Consider the following 25,552-nt stretch of genomic DNA (forward strand, 5'->3'; position numbering starts at 1 on the left):
AGGAAAAAAAAAATCTATTAGGCTATAAATATCCTTCAGTCTGTGTTCATAGAGTGGGATAATGTGGACCATACTTATGTGTGTGAGTGTGTGTGATGTGGTTATACAGCAGCTGTATTCTCTGGCCTTTGTGTGTTTGCATGTGCATGTGTGTGTTTAGGTTTTCGTGCCTGTATGATAAATGGCAGCCAGACATTGGGTTAAGAGGCAGGGCGGCCCAGATGGACTACTGTTTGTGCCCGTTTTTTTGCCAACATAACACATGACCCCACACACACATGAACATACTCAGGCAGCACATACACCACACCACTTAATCAAAGACTATGATGTGTTTTTGGTAAACTAATCTGTGGAAATTAACCTTCTCTCATCACAGGTATTACTCCATAATTTTTGGCTTTTTGGCATTTTATATGTAATGCTTTTCTCCATTCATTTTTATCCTGTTTCCCCTCATCTGTTGTCCTGACTGAGTACCTTTTTACTGGAAGAGTAATTTTCCCCACTCTCTTTACCTCTTCAGGCTGACTGTGGGGTGAGGTAGTGTGTGGGTGTGGGTGGTAGGGGGTGATGGAGCTTTTTAAAAGGGTGGGCTGAGGGGTGTCTTCTGTCTACCACATCCTCCTTCCTGATCCAGGAAAACATACACGATTCCAGGACTCCAGCCCCCCCAGCCTGCCAGCCCCATCCTCAGCCAGGGACTTTCCACAGCTGCCCTGCCCAGCTAAGGAGAACACTAGTCAGCCACGGTCAGACTGCTGCACCCTGTGTGGGGCTCTGAGCTCTATAATGTGAAATAGTGGGATATGTGTAGTCATATAGCTGTGGAATCAAGAATTTTAAGCCTTTAATCATGACAATCAAAGAAAGTTAAAGCACACATGGGGAGAATAGAGGGAGTAAATAACATATGTATGAAGAAGTTAATAATCACACCCCCACAAACTATTTACTAGATCAAAAGTATTGGGTTACTTTCTGAACTGGTTCTCTAATAAAACTCCTTCAGAGGCTGGTGTGATTCAGCACTACAGGTGTGATCACACATCTTAACAGCTGTATATCAAACACATGAACCCTTCGTGATAAACTCCCATCATAAACAATACTGTAAAACCCAAATTACACATCTGACCTTCTCCCATGCTTCCCTGCTTTACAACTCTTGGGTGATCTCACATTTACCCACACAGCTGAAAATCAAATCACGTACATGGGTGGTAAAGACGCAGCAGTAGTTCTGTACACTGTCAACTTGACCATGTGATTCAATCAGCAGTCTATGAGCAGATGTTTCCCACTAAAATAGAGCCATCTGATCAATTTCAGCTAATTAAATTCAAGGTTTACCAACACTTTCAAACAAATTTGAAACTGATGTAAAATAAGATGCATGCCTGAAAATGCAGCAAGTGTAAATATAAATTTAATAAACAAGTTGTTTGTATGTTTCTGAAGTGATTTAGTATATGAGCTGACTTTGTCATCAAGAGGTGGATGGGATGGCGGATGGCGGATGGCGGATGGGGATGGATCGCACTTAGGTAAGTCGTCTGCCAAGATTTAGACCCCTGTTTGAGACCAACAAACAACAAAACCAGTTGTGATTTTAGCGAGTTATTGCTGCATTGCCAGCTGCTTTTTAGCCACCAAACATGGATGTTTTTAAGCGACTCCTTGCTCTGTTTTCAGCGGGGCTAGTGCCACAAAAAGTGACTGTTTCTTACAGACATTACTGCGTTGCCAACAGCTATAGTGCAGACAAAAGCAGTTGTTCTTAACTGAGACATATGTACATTTCCTGCCGGGATAGCAATTTTTTTTTCTTTTTACAGAGAAACTTTTGCGTTCACAGTGTGGACTTAAGCATGCAATGCAGGGGTTTTTTTTTTGGGGGGGGGGTTGAGACATTGCTGCATTTCCTGCAAGGATAGCGCCACAAAAACCTGGCATTTTTGTAACAAGGCATTGCTGCGTTCCCAGCTGGGATTGTATCTTGTATTTTAAGCCAAAACATGATCTTTTCTAACCATAACCAAGCAGATTTTGTGCTTTAACCTAACCACACATTAACCACAACATTGGTGACACGTGAAAAAAACTTTCAATATACCCACTACATAAAAATGTACAAATGTAATACATCAGTGGTACGCAAAAACATACAATGCCATCATTCATTCTGGCGACTGGGTTGAATAAACACAGCATCCTAACAGAGAGCTTTCTCAGGGAAAAAAAAAAATCCCACTAAAGGAGCAGCAGCTTTAAGACAACAATGATGTAAGACTCAAAAGCAAGGTTTTACCACCTTGAAGACCAGTACTGACTTTGATTATTCAAAATGCAAGACCTTTTGAAGACCTACCACACATCCACCACCCTGATATATTACCTGATGCCAGAAAAAGCTACTTGGGAAAGTACCTTTTTCTTAAGAGAGTTGTGACTAAAATGAAGCTGGCCACAATGTAAACACATGTCAGAACGATGACTGACCGTTTCCCATTATAACTCTCTGTCCACTCATCCTGGTAGTGCTAATTCTTGTCCTCACGACTCCCTGAAAGTAAGCGAGATTAGGTTGTCTGAATATAGCACACGGAGCCCAAACAAAACCCACAGACCATTGGCTTCCCGCTCGGGAGCAGGTGAAGGGGGCGGGTTGCGTTTCCCAGCCCAGGAGAGGGGGCTTGAATCTGGGGGAAGATACGGAGTCAGCCTCCCTTCCTTTCCGTTATGGGGAGGCTTTGTTTGGAGTAACATACGAGAACATTCAGCCCCCAGGCAGCTCTGATACATCACTCTTATCTACGATTGTCAATCAGTGCTGCGCTAGTAACTGAGAAACACATGTACTACATACACACCCAGAACTTAATAGAACACAGAGTAACCATTAAAGAAGAGTGATTTGACCATTTTGATATAATGTTACGTACATGGCATTGTACATACTGTATGAGGGGCCTATGTTTATTGTTTGATTCTTTTTCTTTTTATTTATTTATTTATTTATTTATTTATTTGGCAGCCGAAAGATTTACAAAAAAGACAGTTACAAAAACTTAACTTCAAGCATGTTTTGGCAATTATAAACCACAAAAAAATCAAGTGCTTAAAGGGAATAAATAAATAAACAAGCCAAAAAATAAAATAAATAATAAAACAACATTATTATTATTGTTATTGATATTATCATTATTATTATTTAACAACATTCTTAATCAAGATAGCCATTTCTATTATGCGAAAGAATATTATATTATTATATTTTAAATCTAAGTCCCATTTTGATCTGTTAGGGCACAGTTAGAGAAAAACTTAATTAATTCAATAGATTGACATAGGAAAAATTAAAAAAAAAAACTAAAAAAAAAAAACTACACTTAGTTGTGCCTTGTTATTTTGTTTGCAAACACAGCAAGACATTAAAATTTGCAAATGAAAACTACTGAGTGCCTTCTCCAATGGCTATATTTCCCTTCCATTAATTTCTGGTACCAAACAAAACCATGCCCATTGCAGAAAAATCATGAATTTTAGTATTAAAATTATGGATAGGTTTCTCAGATAAAATCTTGTTTAGGGGGGTTTAAGTCAGTCCATTTTGACCATGAATTTATTTTGCTGAATGTGTCAATTTCTCCTTAGTATATATTTGAGAGGGGCCTATGTTGAGCAGACGGCCACGTAGAGGAGGACAATGTTGCACATATCATTACAGCACTTCCAGTAGTGTGTGACAGGACAGAGAGGAGGTCAGCATGATAGCAGCATCCTGGAAGGACCCAACCAAAATACCACAACGAAGGACATGATCTGTAAACAATATGCACCCACGCTGGCATATAAGCTTTCAGTGGGCGACTAACTGTCAGTGACGGGCGCACACACTTTCTCTAAAGCATTCCCCCCCCTCACTCCTTTCACACTGTCTCACACACATACACATACACACACAACACATTATACAATTGACTATGAAAGGACATCGGGCTCATAACTCTGTTCCCCTGGGGCAGAAGAGACCCAGTCACTGTCAGGCGAAAAACAAAACAAAGAGATGGAAAAATAGCGCAAAATAAAGGCAGGAGAGGAGACAGCCGCGGTGTGATTAGAATAAACGGGGTAGAGATGAAGGGAAGCTGGGACAGAGGCTACTACCTCTCCTTTAATATAGGCGGGAAATCTCCCCCCTTTCTTTCCATGACTGAGGGGACGACAGGTTTGGGTGATTTTCTAATAACCAGTGGCCTGAGGTTATTGTGCTGTGTGTATGTGATTTGTGTGTGTGCTTTATGTGTGTGTGTGTGTGTGTGTGTGTGTGTGTGTGTGTGTGTGTGTGTGTGTGTGTGTGTGTGTGTGTGTGTGTGTGTGTGTTGTCTGGACGGAAAGAATCCCAGTCCCAGGTAATGGCAAAAGATCCTGTACGAGGAAGAAAGACAGATGGGTAGGCTCTGATCTGCACTGAGATGATGGAGAAAGAAGACTGACAATGGAGTGACAGAAGAAGACCTGAAGTTTTACATCTACTTTTTTGGAGTGCCAGTGATATGTACAATATGTGTAATACAATATGTATATTGTATTACGTTAAGGGTGTATTTCAACAAGGGGGGTAAATCACAAGTTGCATCACATGATTTATCGATTCTTTGAATAACAATAGTCTGTGACGATACGATTTTGATATTGATTTGATTCAATTTGGGGGCCTGCAATCAGTATGAGACAATAACAGTAAATATACTCATTGTCTTTTTTCGGGCTGTTTACTGTTGTCTTGCTGAAGCTAGGCCCCTAACTGTTTGAAATTTAGAAGGAAGGCACGCTTGGACGAAAATGGCGACAGACATCAGGGGTTTCCACAAATTCATTTATATCTGGTGGCTTACCACAATATCAGCATTTGCAGGGATATTTTTATTTTCCATTTCTGAAGCAAAAGCTTTTTTGGTGTGTATATATATATATATATAATCCACTACAAACTGATCAACTGATTAATTCTACACCAAACAACCTCTGAATTCTGAAAGGGGACACAGAATGATTACAAAGGGACACACACACCCACATTCACTCATACAAAAAAACAAAACATTGCTGATCCCTCAACCCTTGCCAATATATCATTATCAGAATTTTTTCACCTTCAAAATAAAGATATCTATATCAGTATCCGTTTTAACATCCAGTATGGATGGGGCAACAGTAGAAAACATATTATACAATGAGCAGCTTAAATTGGTTCACTTTGAAGTTCTGGGCCAATTTTAAGATAGACTGAACAACTATGACACTGTTTTTTTTCCCCAATTGCATCAATAAGATCGTCTGAATTTGCTATAGCTCCGATTCATTAGCAAAAGAAAGATCATCCTGACCTCTGTTTTTGTCGTATTTAGAGCCATTTGTCATGTCATGATAAAAACTTGAAATAATACAACTGATGGCAATAATAAAATATTCTTCTTAAATTATCCAAGACAATCCTGTGTTTCTATGTTGAGGAACATGAAGGGTATCATCAAAAGAAAAGTGGGAATTTACAGCGGGTAAAAATACTTCCAGAGCCAGCAGCCCTTCCCACTCTGTAGAGTCCCGAGCTCTATTACACATTTTGGACGGCCTTCTTCGTCTACAATATTCCAACATGGCTTTGACACAAACTAAAAGGTCTCAAGTGTATTTATCTGGAGACAGCAGGTCAAACCACAGCTCCTGCGTGTGTGTGTGTGCATATATGTGTGTGTGTGTGTGTGTGTGTGTGTGTGTGTGTTTTCAGGTTTTTGACCAGAGGGAATAGGCAGCAGCTAAAAAACCTCAGATTGTGAGGTGAAGTCCACTTCGCACAGCTGTAAACACACGCACACAGTATATGTGTTTGTGTGTATTATGGACATGCACCAGCAGGCGAATACAAATACCACAACAAAACGGACACAAGGTCTGTGATCTCCCAGAATGAAGTACAGAGAGTGTGTGATTCAGTGATTGAAGTGCGCATGAGTGTGCATGAGAGTGCATGAGTGTGCATGAGTGTGCGTGAGTGTGCATGAGTGTGCGTGAGAGTGCATGAAAGTGCATGAGAGTGTGTGCGTGTGTGTGCCCTTAATGCATTCTTGTGGATGGTTTTTACACAACATGCACAAAAACAAACGCACACAGACACACAGCTAGTGCGCAGCCATATGGTCAGATCATGAGCATAATGAGAAACACTTCTGGAGATACTAATAGTGTACGGGGGAGAGGGGGGAGGAAGAGTGGGAGGAGAGATGCTGTGAGACAGAAGGGGAGAAGAGGAAGAAAGCACACATTGCTCAGTTGGACTGGAAAGCAAAGACGTGAATGAGTGAGAGAGAGAGAGTTGAGTTCTTACTCAGACAGCAAATGAGTGTGAACTGAACAAATAAACTGTGACCCCTGAGAGCATTGGGTTTCTCACACTTACTCCTCTGGCTCAACCCCACATGTGAAAAACATTACCCTGCACTTGTTGTCAACCTAAGATTCATCTCAATAGCTCGATGTCACTAAGATGTCAGATTCGGGTTCAGTGTGTTTGAAAATATTTTGATAAATGCTTCTGCTGAAATCATGTAGGAGATTTACATCAGATTTACTGAACTGAACCAGATGCTACAGTTGAATCACCTTTCCCTCTGAATCAGCTTTTTGTGTCACTGTGTCATCTGGGGCTCATAATCATGAGTATTTCTTTCCAAATTAATTCAGATGACATAATATGCATGTCAAACGACTCCCAATTAAAAGGTCTTACTCTCTAGATACCTGTTTCATATCTGTTTTTACCTTTATATTAAATAAATTATTTTGCTCATCTTACATATTGATCAATCAAACAACTTTTCCCTTTTGTTAAAGAGGATCTCATTATGCCTTTCCATATTTTGTGTCTTTTGTATAATGTTACAATGATGAATATTCATAATAAACTTGACCAAAGTTTTAAAAAACAATGTAAACATATGTAGAAGTAATCCCTGTAAGCTTAAACCTCAGGTTTCCTACCACTATGAATTCTCTGTTTCCAACACTTTTTACTACTTTGGCTACAGTGTGACTCATAGTGTGCCAGATTGCTTCACATAGTCATCTGCTCCAAGCATGCTACTGCAATTGCTCACGTAACGTAGCCTACACTGCTAAATGAAGCTATATGCTAACGTCAGGGAAACATGTAAACTTGGTTGCAGATGTGGTGAATTTCTTCCTGCTTTCAGATCATATTCTTGCTGGAACAACTCCGATCATGTTCAGAACATTTTTTTGTGATTTTTCATGTAGAGCCTGTATACTCTTCAACTATAACAACTATACAATGATATTAAATTATTGGCCCCATGTCTTCAACATGGCCAGGGGTGATGTGGAGTGTTCTCTGAAATGTGGTGGATGTTTTGTCTGGGCCATGAAAAATATAGTTTGTTTATGGAAAGTGCCACAGCAGAGGGGAAATTTTGAGTGGTGTAACATGTTTTTGTCCACATTTAGTGGTCAGTCAAAAGACCCTCGTCAATACACATACACACACACACACACACACACACACACACGCACACACACACACACACACATACTATCGGCAGTGTTTATGACACTGAGAATTACAACATAACTACCACAGCTCTTACATTTGTTTACTGGAATGTGGACTTGGAAAGACCCCAAAAGAGAGAATAACAAAAACACTGCAACTGAAGCTCCAAATTAAAGCAAGTTAAACGTCACAGGTTTAATAAAGAGGGCTTAAAAAAAACAGCTATGTCCGTTTTACACTGTGGATGTCAAATCAAGATGTGCTGACACAGGCGGGGCCACTGCTCAGGGAAACGCAGATGTGATGGCTTTAGCCGTGGTCACATGGAGCCGCTTCCCAGCCTGCCATGAACGAAGAACGCCGACTCAGCTGGACGCTGCAGCACCTACCTGTTGACTCACGCTGATGACATCATCATGAGTATTCTGGTTACATCAAACCAGACACTGGAGCTCAGAGAGCGAGAAAGAGAGAGGGCGGGAGGCAGAGGGACGGAGAAACACCGAGAAAAGTGAGAAAGGAGGAGGAGAGGGATGGCGGTGGGGATCAGATGACCATTAGGTCATAGCCTGCAGGTCCACTGGGACAGGGCGGACAGCCCGGTCAGCAGATCCCACACCTGCATGAGTGAGATCTACTGCTGAGTAGGAGGACTGATGACTCCACCATGGTGCCTGAGAATTAACTTGACTGGCATGGAGACAACTGTGTCCTTTTTGGAGCATGAGCAACATCAAAGACAAGAGAAATAGGGAAAGAGAGAGGGCTGCTGAGTGTGTTAGTCTGCGGTGTGTATTCTGTAGCAGCATACACACACTGAGCCTACATGAGTTAAGTGAGCATCTGTGTATGAGTAACCTCGTACAGTACACTATGTTATCCAGACAGAATAGTGTGTATGTGCGTTTTGTGAAGATCATAACCAGGACTAAGTGCTGCTGAGTCAGTTCTATCTGTTCATTTCCTCAGTAGGAACTGTAAGCGCCACTGATGTGGTCACAACAGGCTGGTACAGACCAAACCAAGCCCAACCATACCAAACCAGACCAGCAAAAACAACACACAGCTTGCCAGCTGCCTCCCGCCAACTCAGACCAGCACGCATGAGTCCGTCAAAGCTCCCACTTAGGGGAAGACAGCGGCTTTCCAGGCAGAGCCACAGCCCCATCCAGGAAACAGCTTCCTGCACCTGGGTTAAGACAGTGGGGTTAACAGCCATGTATGGTTACACTTAAGACTGGAACCAGACGGACAAACAAGCAAGCAGTGAGTCTACAGACAGACTGAATTGAATCTCCACACTCCCTCATGTCAAATCTAATTTTCTGTTTTAAATTTGATTTTGCATAACAATGGATGAGTCTGAGGCTGACAATGTAAACACACCATGAGTAAAAGATGAGTGGTCCCACCAGTACATATGACTATTCCCTGTGAATCACCCTCTTGTGCTACATCCTTTCATCAAACTGGTGATCCAAATGTGTTTTCAGAGGAGGGGTGAGCCGCCACATTAGCGCTCAGCAGCAAAGATGCATTCATATGTTTCTAATTTGCGCTCGATGAGTTTCACCCCGCTGGTCTCTTTAAACTACACCCACACATGCTCATTTTGTCCAAATGATTAACCCCCGCACTGACACGCACGCACAGACCTACGCTCAAACAAGTACAAAGACTATCTGCTTGATCTAACGTACCGTACACTTTGTTTACATTTGTGGTGTTTTTATCGGTTTTAGGAATCAGCTGTTTGTCTGGCTCATGCACATATCAGCACATACTCCCACACCTCAAATGTCTGCAGACAGCTGAAGCCTCCTTTGAGTTGGCATAATTTTGCCCCTGGTCAAAAAGCCCCAACCCAACATCAAATTTACTCCTCCACCTGCCAATTTCCTCCGGCAACCACCAGAGCACCACAGCAACCAAACACAACAGAGGGCAAAGGGATGAAAGGAAGCGGGCACTAGTTTGTGTACGTCTCTCAATTTGTCAGTATGTGTCTACATATGATACGTATACATATAAACAAACTTTGCAGGGGTGTGCAAACACAACAAAAAGAGGAGGATGGGGGATTCACTTTCACATAGACAGTTCTGATCTCACATGGAGAATACTTATAGTTTCATAGTTTTAATTCATACACAGACATATCAGGCACTAAACAACTTTAAAGTGAACATATCAGCTCAAAAGTTCTTCCCATCATCACAAACCAGCAATGAAAAGATTACTGCAGCATTCTCCACTGCCGAAACAAATCATCTCATGGTGAGATGCAGTGCTGAAACAATTAGTTAATAACCGAGTAGTTGACAAAGAGCTAATGATAATAATCAATTAATTATGTAAATATGTATTTCATCAATGGAAAAACAGTCTTTTTATAAAACTGGGATGTTGACGCAGTAGAAAGACTCAAATACTTTGGAAATTAAAGGCCTAGAGAAAACAGAGGAAAAAGACGGTGACATTTGCTTTTGCTCATGAGGTAGAAAGTTTTCAACTACCAGAATGCACTGTGCCACACTGGACCAATTAACGCTCCCACTTGTGAATGACATAATGCAAGCTTGGCCGTTTTGGGAACAGTATGATAGCCAGATAAACTAGAATTCCAGTTAAACAGTAAGCTAAAATATGTTTTTCTGAAAACATCTGGGGAGAGAAATAGGCAACTCAGATTGACAGAATCAGCCTCCGTTTTTACAACAGTACAGCTCGCACTTCCTTTTCATATATTCCAGCGTGTTACACCCAAACAGTGCACTAAAATAGGTTTCTGAAGACATTTTAGGAGAGATATGGGAAACACAGAGACAGAACCACTGCCTAGTTTTACCATTTGATCTGAGTTTGAGAGAGAAAGAGCATCTTGTCTCTCTCATGATCCACTTCTGTGCACTTTGTGTCCATGGTGGAGAGCACATGAAAATGCAGAACTATGAGCAACAGCCATAGAGCCAACAAAAATCTAGAGCTCAAAGATGAGTAGGGAGATCTGGGTGCTGATTAGATATAGGGAAGTTTACTACAGTTTATTTACTCATACTACCCGCATTATTATAATACAAAGTTGGTTAAAAAACAGCAAAGTATCCCTTTCAGTCATTTAACAAGATTATTCAAACATCAAGCCGGCTGGAGCTTCTCAAATGTGAGGATTTGCTGCTTTTCTACTTTTACACCATAGATTTAATGATTAAGTGATTAATGAAAAAAATCTGCTATTTTATTGTATTACCTTAACCAATTATTGAATTGAAAGAAAACCCCAACAGAATACATCTTTTAAAAAAATCATCTGTTGTAGCCTAATTTACAATGTACTTCATTCACACCAGGACCTCCAATTTGCATCCAAAGTATTTCTCTCTCGCCACGTTTAAGAGAAATAGAGTATCACACAGTATCAGTATCAACCAGTACAAGTAATGCAACTATTTGTGAGAATAATTTGGCGAAAGGTGATGAAATGATAGATAAAGAGAGACAGGTTCACAGACAAAAAGAGAAAGAGCGAGGAGGAAAGAGAGAAAGCAGGGGGGCGAGAGAGATCCTAAGATGACACAGAGTTTAAAGAGCTTTTTGTGTAAATGAGGCCGTTTTCCTTTCGTACACTTGCTGCCACACAGCCTGCATGGAGAATGAGACACACGCAAGAGTAGATACAGTATAGAGGAAAGGAGTAGAGGAGGGAGAAAGATGAAAACAAACTCTTTGATGCTGGTGCGTCTTTGTCCATGTCTTCCTCCAGTGCAACCTGTCACACATGCTCTCTCTTTACCCATCCCCTTGTTCGCGGTTAGGGAGTAAATCTCAGTATCTCACATCCCAGTTGTCCCACCCTTCTTCCCCTTTCTTCCTCCCCCCTCTGCCTCTAACTTTCTCTAATTGCCTCTTTTACCCTCTAGCCTGCCCTAGTCCCACTGAAGGCTGGGTACAGCAGCTCTCTGTAGACTGCTGGGAGTCCACATGGACAGGATAAGAAAGCTCCTCCCGTATCTGCTGAGTGTCCCCGATGCATTAAGGCCAGTGTGCCACGGTTCCTCAATGACAGAATCTCCCAGGGACATGAGACACTTCCTGGTGGACTGGAGTTAATAGATTAATCCTGGAGGAACAGGGAAGCTGAACAGAGATGCTCACTTCTGAGTTTTATTTAGTGTAGAACTGTAGTGTAATCAGTGTCCTTTACATCGCCATACATTCATGCTTATCATTTCAAGCCATCCTGTTTGGGATTTAAGAGTTAATAGTAGTCACATCCATGCAAGAAACCAGTGTGGGGGTAGAAAAAAAATCAAAGAAAGTGTTTAGATGCACTGCAATGACATGATTGTTGTTGCTGAAATTACATTTTCTTCAAATCATATTTTTAAACCGCGTATGGCTTATAATTAAGCCAGAGCTTAAAATGGCTTATTTTGAATGTATTAGTGATATATGTACAATGCTGCAGCTTTGGTCAGTTTTTTTAAGAGCATTTGAACTGAGAGTGCAGTAAGATGACAGGCTGTGTCATGCAAGAGCAAGGACTTAAAAACTGAGCTCCACCGACACCATTCCTGTGTCCTATTTACCAGGGCTTCGTCTTCTTCATACCTCGTAAATGGCCAGCTGTGCACAGGAGAAAGTAAGCAGGGTATGAACTTCTCTCTTAAGCTTTCATATTTTATTTGTTAAACAACAATTACGGGAATATCAAGCCATTAAGCCGCTTCGCTGTTCTGTATATAACATCCGATGGCAGAAAGCAGCGACAGAATGGTCTTGCCTTTGAGCCGGAAATGGACGCAGTAACAGTGCCATAGGTCTGTGTAAAGCCGGAAAGATGTGACCACGGGAGCGTAGGTGTGTCATTTTATTATGTTGGCAACCACACTGTTGGATATTTAAAACGCAGCTGTTAGCATCAAGCTGCTAATTCTAAGAAGAACAGGAACAGGGGCTGTAAATGTCCGCATATTGGGAAAACAATAAGGTCTGATAGCTTCTTAGCAGAGGATGAGATCAGCTGCCATATAACAGAGAAGGTAAATGATTGTGATTGACATGTCTCTGTTATTGTTTAGAAAGCGCTGCCAACGCATATGTTATATGTCACACAAGAGGCTGATGCTGCTGTGTTACATGTCACGCCTGTCATGCCTCTTACGATTACAGGATGCCACGATGCAATGTATAATCACACACTGGAGAAGAATTATGCCGTTGTTGTTTGGTTCTGCGTAAAAATGCCGGGGCAGTATAAAGGGGGGACTTACCGCTGTATTGCGTGATCTCTGTGTAAAAGCAGCTTGAGAAAGCTCATGACCTGTCCACCATGTTGAAAAGAGTCAAGCAAAAACTCAGCAACCACCTGCCAAAGCCAACTTTCTCATTTTCACAACTAAACAGTACACTAAAATGTGTTTCTGGAAACATTTGGGGGGAGAAATAGGCAATGCGGAAAATTAATCTAGATTTACATTTGATCAGCTCTGCCTAGTTTGACAGTTTGATCACAATTCAAAAGCAGTGATTGATTTGATTGACAGCTGCATTAGAGACTTCATGGGTCTGTTTTCTTGAGCCACTGTAGATCCTAGCAAATGCCATTATAAGAATGAGGAGTCTGAGGAGGAACCTGATTGTTTAACATTTTATCTGTGTCATTAGTTCTATGTGGATATAGTGACAGTTTAAGCAAATATGTCAAAAAGTTATTTTTATAAAAGTTACTAAATAAATCTTTCATGTGTGAAAATTTATACATTACAGATTTAGTATTTATGAGTTGACTTGTGGTAGCGGTACAGGACACACTGGTCAGTCACAGACTCCATAGCACAGCCGACTGTCAGTGTTGTTGTGTAAGTGCCTGAAGAAATCCAGTTACTGCAGAAAGCAGACAATAACGCGGCTACTTAAGTGCTTGTAAACTCACTAACTGTGATAAAGACTGGTTAAATAAAGGAGGCAGAGAGCATCCATGCTGTATACTGTATGCTGTAACAGGTGCAGAGAGAATTAGAGAGCGGTTATGGTGTGTGTGATCTGCTCGTCAGGCAAAAACAGACCTGCTGTTTGCCCTCCCCTCAGGCCTCTTTCTGTGTCTCTCACCCTCTCCCGCTTTCATTTCATCACCAACCCTCCTCCTCTCAGCAGCAGTGGCAACAGCCCATGTGGTGTCTCAACATATCTGTTTGTGTTTGTTTGTTTGTCTGTGTTTACTTCACAACAGCTGGATATCGTTTGTACTTTTAAACCTGGCTATGGGACTCATCATCGCAGTGAAGACATACAGAGAAGTGTTGTTGCTGGTGTGTTTTTCAGTTATGAACCATACAGAGAACATAAGGTTAAGCGTGAACTCACATATGTTGGTGATATCTTTTACATGACACTGTTATTGTTTTACTTTGTCACCAAAAGTGGTGCCCATCTGGATATCTCTCAGCACACAGTGAGATATAATAACAAAGGCTATATGGTATGGCCAAACGCATGCATGGAAATTAATTCGAGTGTGTACCTGAGTTTGTGTGTGTGACAGAGAGAGAGAGAGAGAGAGAGAGAGAGAGAGAGAGAGAGAGCACGCTGTGATCCTTATTAAGTGCACTCAGTGTACGATACAAATTCCTACAAGGTGGAGATAAATACACAGCCGTCCCCGACCCCCTCCACATCCCTCGTTCTTTCTTTCTCCTGTCCTCCTACACATCCTGGCCCTTTCATGTGCAAAGCAGATGGAGTCAATTGACATGCTAATGAGACAAGGGCTGCTTCACAGCGGTACTGGAGCCACTTCACCACACACACACACACACACACACACACACACACACACACACACACACACACACACACACACACACACACACACACACACACACACACGTATATACAGCGACTGGATATCGGCATGCGCATTTGACTAGGAACCGCACACATAGACACTCAACCAAACCACCCATCCACTAACCCACACACAAACAAGAACATGTGTATCATTTAACTCAAACTGTAAATTACATTTTTAATACACGATAAAACAGAATTTGCTCGTGGACTCGAAACCTCACTGCAGGTGATTCAAGAATCTACGTGCGTGATAAAGTATACCTAAAATGACCCACTTAAAATGCAAAAATAAATAAATTATGCTTGTGATTAATACCTGTCAATTAAAGCAATTGGTTTAAACTAAACTAATCATTATGGCCAAATTTTGTTCTTTGTTTTCACACCAACTTCCAAACTATTGTTTGTCATTAAAGTTAATCGGAACAGGTTCGACTACCTGTGTTTTTTTTAGTATTCATCAATCCCGTTGTTTGACCAAGAAGCATTGAAGAAAATGTGGCGTAGAGTAACCTACAGAACACATACGCAACAAGGGAGAGGAACAGGAAGTGGAAAGCGGGCAAGCAAGAAAATGACGTGGAAATATATGGAAGCAATTACTATCTTGAAATCTTCCAAGAAAGAGAGAAGGTACTGTTAGCCTATCCAGAAATGCACATGAGCCGCGATAATGCTTACAGCAGAGTGAAATTTTAATTGGTGCACAGTGTCTTTCAGAACTCAGATAGTCACAGAGCCAAATGCAAACTGAGGGCAGAGAGTGGTGTAGCAGAGGACTAAGACATGCGTTTTCTATTTCAGAATTTGAAATGTAAAAAATTGGAAATAACCAGTTTACTTTCGTACCACCTATATTATTAAAATATATCGAATGCAAATGTATCTTTGTTTTTGTATTGTTTATATATGACATGCTCATCTGCCAGAGATAGCTAAAAGCAAACATTCTTAATTGAAGAATGTAAAAAGAAAAATCTAAAAAAAATAATAAATTAAACTAAAGTAGTGACCCCAGGATCTTCATTGAGTGCTTATCCTTTTCTGGAGCACAAGCTTCTTGTGTTTTAGTTGAATGTCATTAAAAAAAGGTATAGTATGTCATAAAAAATGCAAAAAAAATATAGTACAGTATTTCACAATTAGATGCCAAAAGGTCATAGTATACTGTGTAATAAAAATAAAAAATAAAAATAAAAAATCAATATAAGTATTCTAGATGTGATGCCAATCGCAGTGGTTGTTTGACCTATGACCTTAACTGAAGACACTTGAACATTGTTCAATTCAAAGAGTTTTTCTGTGCTTATACTGAATCTACAGTATTTTATTGCAGAGTGAGTGTGTATGTCTATGTACAGTGTATGTCTTTCCTGTTTTCTCTCATTCAGTTGAAGCTCCTGATGCCTGCGAGCATCACTCTAGAAAGCTAAGGTAGTTGATGGGTGAGTGCACTGAGCGGCACTTGAGGCCAGATTAACAGGTGACATTTACGAGGGTGTGAGTGTGGGAGCGTGTGAGTGTGTGAGCAAGACTGGCAGGGCCGAGGACTGAGTGATATAAGACTCCCTATCAGCAGACAGGAGTCAACTACTCCCACTACTCCCCAGCCTAAAGGGCAGGCTTTATAGCGATCCTGATATATGCCCTTCCACGCAGCAACTTTTATTTAGGAGCCCCCTGTTGAACCGCCTTCTCCTCTGGCTCACTATTTATGAACTTATTAAAAGACTGGTTTGGTGTTATTCACTGGTTAGTTACATTTTATTAGAAATGTAATGAACTAACTAAATTTGACCTGTTCACACATTTCTCTTGTTTTGTAACCTTTTGTCTTAGACTCTTAGCTCTGGTAATGGATTTTTAAATGACATTAGATGCTAAAGTAGACATGATGAAGGTGTGAGTTGAATCTCATTATTTTTGTATGTCTGTTGAGCTTATCTTGTCATGTACAAGACAACAGGTTGTTTATAGGGCTGTAACTCATGTATATACTGTATGTATATGTTTTATATATATTCAACTTTAATATTATGATACTGATTCCAATCATACCCTCCAGCCAAGCATGTAAGTAAACACTAACATACCTATCAATATGGGCTCAAAACAGACACTGATTCACTAATGCCTTTCTTATTGCTCTGACACAGTAATGAGGAGGTCTCTTTAAATATTCACTGTAAATACTGGTAGCGCTGTGCAGTGATCTCTTTCCAGGAACAGGTGGGGTAGGAGGACCATGCTCCTCCTCTCCTCTGACCCAGGAGAGAGTTAACCGAGCCTGGGCAGGGCCTTAACACACTGCACCGGCCCACCACATGACCTGGACTGGGCCTCTCCTATAAGGAAAGATCAGTGCTGTTTTATTTATTCATCTAAGCAGCCTTCAGTGCAGTCCCCAGGCTCTGATCCACTCTGAAGGCATTGTTTCAGGCATTGTACATTCTCTGTCTTTTCCTAGTTTTTACTTCCTTCATCCTTTGGTCATACTCTAGCCGCCACTCATGGCTGTAGTAGTTGCCAACATCATCAGTCCCTCCATTACGGACATCACACCTGTTTCCAATTGCATACACTCATGGTTCTCTCTTTGAACCACATTATTACATACACTTTCCCTGCTGAGTCAAAAAGATCATGGTATAACTGAAGCTAAATGAGTCACAGCTCAGGTCAGGCACGAGTGTAGAGTGTGTGTCTCTATGTGTGTGTGTGTGTGTTTTGAAGCCTGATGATTGGATGGGCTAGATGAGAATACAGTCAGGCGTAGGAAGGGACCAGAGGGGTGTTAATTTATGACTAACACTTAGACACAGGATCAATTGCCAGTAAATGTCTATAGGCTCAGAGTGGTGAACTCTTTAAAGTAGGGAATGCTTTAGACATAAACGCCTTAGAGACACTTTGTACAACCTCATTCTCTGCATCACGCACAATGCATTTTTATTTTTCATTTTAGTTTTCTTTTATAATACTGCATCGTAGTTTTTGACATGTTCCAAAAGAATGTGCTGCTTGTTCCCTATGTAAGGTATGAAAAAAAGACAGAATATTTTAATTTGTTTTGAAAAGAATCAAATTAAAATGTTCAAAATGTGTTGTTTTCTACTGAATGCCAGTTTTCATTGGGTCAGGCTGTTGCTTGGTTTGCTGTCACTAGGTGGACAGTCTTACTCATCCCACTGTGATGAAACATGCTTCAGTGTGCAGATTGTTGACTCTCACTAAACCTTTGAGCATCTGGGTTGGAAACATCATCCAGCACAGAAGCAGGCAATGAGTACGTCATCAAGACTTCTATCAGCCTTCATTAGCTGTCATCATCAATCAAATGAATTCTTGAGTTATGGCCAAAAACAAGTCACAGTGATCTAGACCTTTGACCTTCAATCACTAATATCTAATCAGTTCACCCTTTAGTCCAAGTGAATATTTGTGCCAGATTTGAAGAAATTCCCCCACAGTGCTCATTAGATATTGCATATGCGAGAAATGGGACAGATGCAAGGTCACAGTGACCTTGGCCTTTGACCTATGACCACCGAAATCTAATCAGTTTATCCTTAGTCCAAGTGGAAGCTTGTGCTAAATTTGAAGAAATTCCCTCAAGGCTTTCTTAAGATATTGCATTCACGAGAAACCCGAAAACATAATGCCTCCATCCATGGCTATCGCCAGCTTGGAGACATAAAAAGCTCTGCATTGCCATCTCAAAGTCCTTTGCTCATTCAGTACTTGCTTCTCCCGAATAACCCCTCCTCTATGAATAGAAATAAAAATACCCACTTCTGACTCCCAAACACGCTAACAGTACTGCAGTTATACTTAACAACTGGGACGCCTCATGAATGTAAAAGCACTGTGCAGAGATAGCTATCGCAATACCAGCAGTTACCAGCTTAATTATTAAATATGGTAATTATATTATGTGTTATACAGTTGCTGTAATAATAGCTAAAGTCTTAGATCTGTCATGGCAGCGCAGATAACCGAAAGCCAGTGTACACCACAGTATCTTTGTTGCACTGATCTTCAAAGGGGGACAGCCAGTTTCCCCAACCCCCTATAGTGAAATATTCTTCTGGACCAACACATCTGCACTTTGGGCACATGTGTTTGGGAACTCTGTTTATACTCTCATATTGTTTTGAAAACTCACACAACAAAGGGGCTGATTGCCAGGACTCTTTTGTGGCTGACGATTGCTGCTGATTTGTCTTCCAACCACTATGACACTCCTTTGTCACCACAATGTTTGTGATTAAAGCTTGGGTATGCAGTTTTCTGGAAAGACTGTAGCAACTCCAAGTAAGCAATCATAACAGCCTCTTACCTGCGTAACAGCAGTCAGGGAGTCGGAGTGGTCTCGTCCCCCAGCGCTGGCTGAGTTCGAGTTGCTGCAGCTTCTAGTTAGGAATCTCCAGGGCTGCTACTTGCTGTCCCTCCAACAGGTGGTCTAAAGTGGAAAGGGATGAGACAGAAGCGTTAGCTACATCAGCGTTGCTTCAGCCATTAGCCTTTGGCTACAATTTGCAAAATTCTAAACTATTAGAAACATTTTCTCTCGAGGGCTTTCACAAAATTTCAGTTCGCTGGCATGAAGGGAAGAGGTTAAAAAATGTCACACACACACACACACATAATCATGACTCATTGACAGTGACAGAAAGTAAATTATGTTGTTTTACATAGACATTATTTATTAAAAATTACTCTAAAATTGTTATTACACACAAAAAAATTCCATGACTCTTCCAAAACTTTCAATGGTTTTCACAAATTCCATGACTTTTCCAGGCCTAGATAATGTGTTTATGAAGTTTCATCACCTTTCCAGGTTTTTGATGACCATAGGAACACTGAATAATAACAATAATGACATGCATGCAGACATTTATCACAGTGGACACTATACATATAGTTTTGAGGGAATGCATATTTCCATGTTGTTGTTTTTTTTTTTCCATTTTCCAATGATGTTGTTTATATGCTGCATTTATAACAAGTGATTAACACCCACGTAAAGATACAGCTGGTTGAATCTTGCTTTTCTGATTTACTCAACAGCTCGTTTGAAGACTTAAAGAATTTTGTGGGACAATAAAAGAGCTGTTGGCAAGCACTGTGTTTCCTCTTGTACTTGTGCTCTGTTGAATAGGCTAAATAAGGTCTTCTACGGTATATCACAATGTGGCAGTTATGGTGCTTGCTGCACATACAGGGAAAGACAAGAATCATTGCAGCGATTTAGTAAACTTATCAGTGAATGAACCACCTGTAATAGAGAAAACACATGTTAATTAAGTGCATATTTGCAACACACTTTACCTTTCCACTTTTATTAGAACTCATGTGATAGCCACCTGTGGAATAACAGTGTTTTTCTCTTCCCAGACCACAGTGGCACTACTCTCGGTCTGCAGAATTTTCCTTAGCTGAATAAGCTCTGCATTTGCCTGGGAAAGTCTTTTTTCTTGTCCCCTGGGCTCTGTGAGAACTCAGGGCAATTCCAAACCATACAAACTGGAGATTGTGAGTGTATGTAAGCGCAAATGTGTATGTGCATGTGCGTGTGTATGAATGTATGTCTGAGTGTTTATATGCCTCCCAGAGGTGCAGAGGTCTGTGTTTTGACAGTATCAGGTGTACTGGCTTTAATCTCCCTACCTCTTCATCTCTTTCTCCAACTCATGTATCGTTCATATGAAAACGGTGCAGAGACACAGAGAGAGAGAAAACTATTTCTGAATAATAAAAGACAACCTGTCTGTTTCCAAAACTTAAGGACCCTTCCCTTTATATAAATAATCTGTCTTAGGTATCTGCTTCTCATATCTGACTAATGCATGCTATTGTAAACAATCACATAGTGAGCTACAATAGTCTCAGGAAACGGTTGGGCAGAGGAAGCAAGAGAGATTGGGAAAATGTGTCTGGGTAGAAAATGGAACGGCAGAGAGCGCTCTGAACAGAGTTAGTGTTGTACATTGGCTGGGTGTGGGAGGGTGGGGGCTGAAAGCATGAAACAGTCAGCTTTGCCCTCCAGGCCACCTCTGACCTGGGCTCTTTAGGGGTCAGGAGTCTTAGTAGATACTTAAACCTTTTTGCAGGATTTTGACCTGTCCTTCCCTTCTGGCCCGCCATTCCCCAGCCGCGCCTCGCACTCCCCATCCCGCTATGGAGCCCACCAATAATCCCCAGCCAATCAATAGTAACTGTTCTCTCGATAATTCATAACATTAACATACACTCAATGGCCCAGCGGATGGATGGAGAAGACATAGGAGGGCCATCATTCCAGTATTGATCCCCCTTAGAGGGAGTCGATAGGAGGGGAGGTGATGGAGTTATAGCCTCCTGCCTCCTGGAGGTAGAGCCTCAAATAAACACACACACACACACACACACACACACACACACACACACACACACACACACACACACACACACACACACACACACACACACACACCGCTATCTTCTCATGCCCACAGACATATGGACGGATACTGACACAAGCTTTCAGTGTGTGGGATGTACACACGTGTCCTTTGTACACTGGATGCTGTGCCAGAGTGTCACTAACAGAGATAAGAAGAAACCCTTTTAATTACCCCCCTGAGCAGGGACCTGCTTTTCTATCACCACTCCGTCTCTGCTATCGCATTTATCTGACTCCCTCTTTCCGCTCTCTCCACATTGTTCCTTCGTTTTTTTCCTGCACTCCCGTTGCACCTCTCTGCCACTCCACAGGGCCCCCTGTCCCCTAAGATTTAACCAGCACTTTCGCCTTTTGATTTCATGTCCCCATCGCACCATACCACCCCAGCTCTCATATACTGCATATCCCCCAGTGCCTGTTATTACCTCTCTTCCTCTCAGAGAATCAGCTAGCAGCGAATCCTCAAATCATTTTTTTGCCTTCGATGTCACAAAGTAGTCTAAAAGTAGCTGAAGGTATTCAGAAAACATTGATAAAAAAAAAGAGTGATCTTGTGGATTGTGCCACTGAATAGAGCTGGGCCATCTTTCTAAATGTGTGCAAAATTACATAATGTATATAATATTTCAGTGTTGTTTATTGTTGTCAAAAACCTCACAGATTAATCAAAAATGTGAATATTTTATAATGATTTGCTTTTAACCATTATATTTGACAACAGATTCTATAGAATGACAACATGATAAACAGAGCTAATTTTGTTCACAAAAACTATGAAAAAAAAATCGTTTCATCATTGCCAGTTTTCATGACAAAGATGAGACACTGATGAGCTAAAAATACATCCATGATATAAAAACTACCAAAATGTTTGTTTTGTTTTCATTGACCAGGCAAGTGAGAGGAAAGGGGAGGAGAGGAGAACAGAATGATAATTGATCTGTCAATCTGTTCATAGCTGATCAGATCACATCGATGGATGAGAGAAACAGATGTTTGTAAGAGAAAGCAAAGTTTTAGACCAAGAAGAATGAACAATTAAGTTTCACGTTCACTGTGCCTGATGTTTGCGCAATCTCCACCCCAAGTCTGCTATAAATATTCAAACGTCAAACGTATGTATTCCCACCGTGCTCCTAATGAACAGCTCAGCTCCAAAACTCTTTTTGTGGCGGCAGATGTTTTAGTTGTGACTGTCCGCCACAAATAAATGAATGTGTGGGAAACCCTGCTTACAGTTTACATCCATGTCTGTGAAAACATGGATGCCTCACACATATCTTTCTCCTGGCAGCATAGAAGAACTATACAATCAGCACAGTTCCAAGGACCCATTCTGTTGACCAATAGACCTCTGACCAAATTTCAATCAGTTCATACTAAGTCCAAGGGGATGTTTATGCCAACTTTTAAGAAACTCCTTCAAGGCCTTCTTGAGATATTGCGTTCATGAGAATGAGTAAGAGGCAAGGTCACATTGACATTGAGAGTGAGAGTCCAAGTGGACGTTTGTGCCAAATTCGAAGAAATTTCCTCATGGCATTCTTGAGCTATCATGTTCACGAGAATGGGACGAACGGACAGGCAACCAAAAAACATAATGCCTGCAGAGTCATAAAAATATTCTGACTAAATGTAATGACTTTCAGTTGACTATAACTGGGCAAAAATTCGGAAGAATAAAAATAACAAAACTGTAAAACTGAAAAACATTTTTTCTGCAGACCAAGACTAAATCTAAAATCGCTGGCAAAATTAACACAAATGATAAATTCTAATATTTAATAATGATCCTGTTTATTCATTAACAGTCAACACCCAGTACACAGTAGATCCAATAAATATTCAGATACACCTAAACTGTGTCAGCTACAGCTTTACCTTACTTTATTTCACAATCCTGGCTCTATTTCTGAGCGTTTGACCCAAAGTGCCTGTTCCAGCTCTTTCAATCCAGTCAGACAAATAGTACAGCCAGTAGACTCTCCCCTCTTCTGTTCCCTCCTCCCTTGCGAGACATAAAGCACCCTTCACCCATTTCCTCCAGCTTCTCATCCTCACTTCCACACCTCTCCCAAAGCCCCACAAGGGCCCTACACACAGCACCCTGAAATATAGACTGGCGTAATGGCCCACTAAATTAACTCCTTGTAAGCGTGGTTTAGGACTGGCTGTAATTAGCATATAATAGGTGTGGGAGAGGAGGTAAAGGGCCAGGCCTGCCCTGGGGGCCCTGAGGCTGAGGCTGCGGCCCTCTCTCGTCTCCATCTCTAATAGCGCCGCAAAGTTCAGCCTTATAAACATGTCAGTGAGACGCGTGATTAAACGGCATGGTCATTAGATAATGGATCCTGTACCTGTGGGCTGCCTATCACTCCCCCGTCAGGCCAGCTCAGCGCTGCCTTGGCTAAGTCTGCAAACACACACACACACACACACACACACACACACACACACACACACACACACACACACACACACACACACACACACACACACACAGCCACACGTGACTTCACTGTATCTTCTTTTATCCCACTAACTCGCCACCAAAAAAATCCACATGCAGGAGAGAATAAGTAAGAGTGAGAGGAGAAAGAGAGAGAGAGAGACAGCGAAAGAGAGAACAACCCCAGCGCAGAGGAGCACCCTGACTGATGTAGTTCCAATAATTACAAGGCCCTGCTTCCTCATCCAAGTGCCTTTTACTTATTTAAACTGTTTGCTTTAAGCGCCACTGAAGCCAATTAGGGGAGGCATAATTCAATGGGGCAGGGAATGAAGGGAGTAGGAGGGCTGAGGGAAGGAGGAGGAAAGAAAAAAAAAGAGAGGACGCTGCTTTTCTGCAGATTCTTCTTTATTTTCCTCCTCTGTCGTCTATTTTGCTCATTCACTCAGACAACCAGATTTACAGTCTTTAAGATATCGTGATGTATCGTAGATGAATTGTCTTGCAATATGTCAATTATCACAGAATCGCAATATCGTAATTGCATCGTTATCGTAATGCAAATATCCTGATAGTATTATATTATGAATCACCCTGTGATACCCAACCCTTCTGATGTTACAAAAGAAATGCCTAACTTAAATCAGATTATGGGCGGAAAGACACTAAAGAGTTGTAGTTTTGTGTTCATGAAAACTGAATTCAAACTTGATGTTCAATGAACTCCAAATCACTCTAGCCGAGTATTTTTTCTGATAAGACATTGCACTGCGTTCACCTCAGTTTCTAGTAGCCTTTAATTTAATCCGGCCCACTACTCTGGTCCCCCTCTCTCTTTTAATTTTTGGATGGATACTTGGCCAGTGAACCCAGCCCTTGTTTATCTATCAAGGCACTTCCCCAAGAAGACCTGCTGGACTTGCACAAACAACAGGGCTTTACAAATGCCATTAAAGATAATGGTATTGCTCATGTTAACAAGCCATCAGTTATACATTCATACACAAAATAAACACACTAACCCACAAGCTTACACACAAGCTTATATCCTAATAAAGTGAACCTTTGTTGCAGCCCAAAAGTTGTAATGTAACACTACATACGGTGCCAGGGTAAAGACTGCAATATCTGGAACAGTTATGAGCAGATATGTGCACTTACATAAACATGGAGGCAGGGGCTATAAAGAAACAGGCTGATCCATTTATGCTCCAGTTGAGCATATTTCAACTTACAATGTGACCATTCGCAGGCTTGCAAAGCATCCTGGCGCAAAATATTTTCTGGTTTTTACCAGCTTATTGGCACTTAGAGCTCATTGGACATTAGAAAATAGTTGCAAACACGGATGTCGTTAGCTCTCTGGTTTAAAACATGCATCTTATCCCTTTCATAAAATTAATCATCATTCTGATCCCTTCTGTTATTTTCAAATACTTTTTCAAGGACCAAGTTAAAAAAAATGTCTGATTTTCAAGGTATTCCCTGAATCTAAGTAACTGCAGAGTCAGAAAGACAATTCACACATACACAGAGGGTACCACTAACAGAGGCAACTGCAGTTCACTTCGTGTGGGAACCACTGGATGAACGAGTGCTTTCAATGCAGCACACAAGATGTCTTTGAGACAGAAAGTAAAAACACACATCGAATCCTTCCACCTCACACTTCTTCATATCTATCAGGTTCAGACATTTATCCATTCTTTCAGATTAATAAGAGCCAAAGCTGGTGGAGCAACGTGGGCTGGCCCAGACCTTCACTCATTCTAACAGCCGTTTAATAAATGTGATTGCAAATGGAACTTGTCACTTGCACTGGGGAGAGCTGGCCAGTCAATACCTCAGCTGGCAGGTGCCTGGGGTCACATATAAGTCAGCAAGTGATGGATATGTATCCAATAATTGATGTAGGGCAGCAGTTATTGTCAGTTTGGCTCCTGCCTCTATTGCTTATTAAAAGCTGTTGGCCTTAAGTACCAGCCAGCCAATTACTGAGGAAGCGTGGTGACTGTTTAGGAGCCTGGACCCTTAGGCTCTCTGTTGAGAAAAGAAATGAACTCATCTATTGTTTTAGCGCGTGCATGCCTCTCTGTATGCGCACGTGTGTGTGTGTGTGTGTGTGTGTGTGTGTGTGTGTGTGTGTGTGTGTGTGTGTGTGTGTGTGTGTTTCATCTGAAATCCTGAACATTTATTTTTTCAGTGAACTTCCTCTATTTTTTTTGTGAGG

At 41.2% G+C, this 25,552-nt stretch overlaps 1 long non-coding RNA gene across 1 annotated transcript in view; it reads right to left on the reverse strand.

The window, feature by feature from the left end:
* The window catches only part of LOC148188714 (uncharacterized), a 244,688-nt gene that overhangs the window by 130,433 nt on the left and 88,703 nt on the right, over positions 1-25,552 (reverse strand). The window contains exon 5 of the long non-coding RNA XR_015777483.1: positions 18,765-18,887. This is a non-coding gene — a long non-coding RNA (uncharacterized LOC148188714). The remainder of the gene's footprint in view (positions 1-18,764; positions 18,888-25,552) is intronic.

This window comes from Plectropomus leopardus, chromosome 9 (assembly GCF_026936395.1).
Source record: "Plectropomus leopardus strain MGB_pleo_1.0 chromosome 9, ASM2693639v1, whole genome shotgun sequence".
Lineage (NCBI taxonomy): Eukaryota > Metazoa > Chordata > Actinopteri > Perciformes > Serranidae > Plectropomus > Plectropomus leopardus.